Raw genomic sequence first — 3367 nt, 5'->3', positions numbered from 1 at the left:
AAAAACACAGCTACCTCTCTCGTTCAAAACAAGGCACAGTGCTGGTCTCTAAACCACGCCTATGTTGTGCCTCACTTCTGTTCTGATTGGCTAGACTTCTTGGTAAACCGGGCTTAAGGGGTCATTGGCGGCTTTTGGTTGGCTGAAAGACATTCCATTGATGGCGTCATTCACAGCAGGGCAAGTCAAACTTCCGCAACCACCCCCAATCCCCAACCCCACCCCCATCGCTCAAAAACAAGCACCCAAACACAAGTCAAGTCATGTCAGCTTTTATTGACAGTTTCTTCATAGAAATTGAAATTACGTTTCTCTCTCTATACCATGCAATGACATAGACATACAAAGGACAGACATCTACAGACTGACATTAAGCTGTGTGTAAAAGAGGACAAGTAGGCCTAATGAACCAATAGGCTACAGTTAAGTGATGAAATAATTAATAACAACTTAACATTTAACGTAATGGTAGTCTAATACGCAAAAAATCTTCTTCAAAAAACTCTTGTAAAAAATACATTTTTTAAAAATTATTCATTTATTTATTTTAAGTCTTGCCGTGAGGTTGTGCAGGAAGGTGCAAAATCATATAGTACAGTTCCACAGGGTAATGTGGTTCTTTTCTATTGTTATTGGAGGTGTGAGGTAGTGCAGGAGTTCCGCATCCTGACAGCACCCAAACACACTTTTACAGCATTCATACAGTACCAGACGGCACACTTATACAGCATTTGTGTGGTAATGCATCTTTTAAAAGTTCAATTTGTCCTCTTGACTGTAAAATCAAATCCCCCCCCCTCTCTCACACACACACACACACACACACACACACACACACACACACACACACACACACACACACACACACACACACACACACACACACACACACTGTCTGGTGATAAATACTCACTAAATATTCTTTCTGTGTCATTGCATCGAAGCTGTTTTGGAGAGAGAGAGAGAGAGAGAGAGAGAGAGAGAGAGAGAGAGAGAGAGAGAGAGAGAGAGAGAGGAGAGAGAGAGAGAGAGAGAGTGTGTGTGTGTGTGTGTGTGTGTGTGTGTGTGTGTGTGTGTGTGTGTGTGTGTGTGTGTGTGTGTGTGTGTGTGTGTGTTGCATGTCAGCTGGATATGTCCATGGCACATGTTTCTGTAGAGTAAACAAGTGGGAAAGGGTGAGGGCACCATCGTGTGGCCATGGCCTGATATTGCACATGTCTGTGTTGTTTTGACAACTCTGCTATTGCAGCATTCACTGCTGGTTGTGGTGGACCGGCGTTTGTCAAAGGGGCACTCTATAAGATTGAGTAGATAAGTTGAATAGATAAGATTCTATAAGATAACAACTATGCTGCTCTTTGAAACTGAGCTGCCTGTTGTCTAGTTTGTTCTTTTCATAATAATAATAATAATAATAATAATAATAATAATAATAATAATAATAATAATAATAATAATAATAATAATAATTGTATTTGTATGGCACTGTATCATACAAGGCATGTAACTCAAAGTGCTTAACAAATGGAAAAAATAACTTTTTAGAGTTGTTAGAGATGGATTTAAAAGGAGAGATATAGAGGAGAGGCAGAAATAGCAGGAAGGCAGAGGAAGAAGAGATGGATAGACTTTGTAGAGTCATAAAGGTCAACGTAGGTTAGGACCAGGATTCTTAGATGCGTAAGGTCCATAGTGGCTGAATATATCATGAATATCATGAATATGTATTAAGTAATAAACTAATATTTACTAGTGTGACCCAAATACAATGATTTTTGCAGCTAAAAATGTCTATTTCTGGAAATTCAAAATGGTCGACCATGTATGAAAAGTGCAATTTTCCCAGTCAAAATGAATACTTAGAACTTGATGGTGGTCATGAAAAAGGCTACATTTGTGAATGGGCAAGCGGCCCTTGCACCTACATAGCAGGGCCCGGGCATACCGCCAATGCCCCATCATCATTTTTTGTTTGTCTAGGCGAGATACACACAACTTACTTTCATGCAACATGCACTAAAAAGTAAATGCTTATTTTTTAAATCAATTTTTTTGTGCCACAAGATATGAAAAAACGCTGCGTAATTGTATAGTTTTTATAACTCCATAATATTAAAAATGTATCCATATTTCAAAAAAGTCCAATTATCTCACTTCCTTTTGGGTGTGGCCTATCCTTTGACCTTTTGTTTGTCCTAGTGAGATACACCACTCCACCCGAGATGGAGAGTGCGTTGCCTCTTCCACTTGTGCTTGTTTCCTGGCCCCGCCTCCTGGCCCCTCCTCCGTGGAGAAAACGATAAAGTTTCCCAGCTGTCAGCCTAGCCACAACAACTTTTGAGGGACTGTTTTTCATTCACCATCCCAATTGCAAATGAGAAAAAGAGTTTACAATTGAGCTTTTGCAAGATATTGAAATATGATGCTGTTGTCAGTGATGTCATCATGACATATTACTTCCTGGTACGAGGAAACAAGCAGAAGTGGAGGAGGTAAGGCCGCATATTGTAACGCACTCGGAATCTTAAGATTGCACTATATGCTGGCCATGACCCTTAATGCATAAATACCTAATTTCTAACACTTCCTTCATCTACCTCATGGTGGCGCTATGTCAGAATGCCATTTCAGTCACGTAGAAATGTTTGTAGTCATCATACAAATCATCCTGTGAAGGGACAGCCTTGGTAAATGCTGCATAATGAATTTGAAACATTGTTTCCATTTTTTAGGATACATAAATTCATATAGCCATAATTCTGTTATATAACAAAATATCAAAGTTCCGCCCTTTTCTTCGGCATCGTCAATGCTTTGAGCTCATGTACAACCTATATGAAGCACATTGGATGTACGATGTAGGACAAGTACATCACATTCCATTGTAAGTCAATTTCAAAAGACTCAAATTATCTTCCTGTTGGTCATGGCCATGGCATTGTATGACCTTTTTTGTTCATCTTGGTGAGATACATCAGCTTACCAAATAAAGGGTCTATACCATGTACTGTACACCAGCCCCGCCCCTTAATACATTCATCAATACATCTTTTCTAGCACTTTATTCATCTACCACATGGTGGCGCTATGTCAGATTGCCATTTTAGTCACATAAAAATGTTCATAGTAATCATACTATGCTGTGAAGAGACAGCCTTGAAAAATGTTTGATAATGAATTGATGACATTTTTTATATTTTTTAATATGATACCTAAATTCATAAAGCCATAACCTTGCTATATTACAAGATATCAAAAATCTGTCCACAATTCTTCATCGTCAATGTCTTGAGCCCATGTACACCGAATTTTAAGTTAATCGGATGTACGGTGTAGGACAGGTTAATCACATTCCATTCTATGTAAT

This window comes from Engraulis encrasicolus, chromosome 1, assembly GCF_034702125.1.
Source record: "Engraulis encrasicolus isolate BLACKSEA-1 chromosome 1, IST_EnEncr_1.0, whole genome shotgun sequence".
NCBI lineage: Eukaryota > Metazoa > Chordata > Actinopteri > Clupeiformes > Engraulidae > Engraulis > Engraulis encrasicolus.
The sequence above is the reverse complement of the archived record's forward strand: the minus strand, read 5'-3'. Positions refer to the sequence as shown.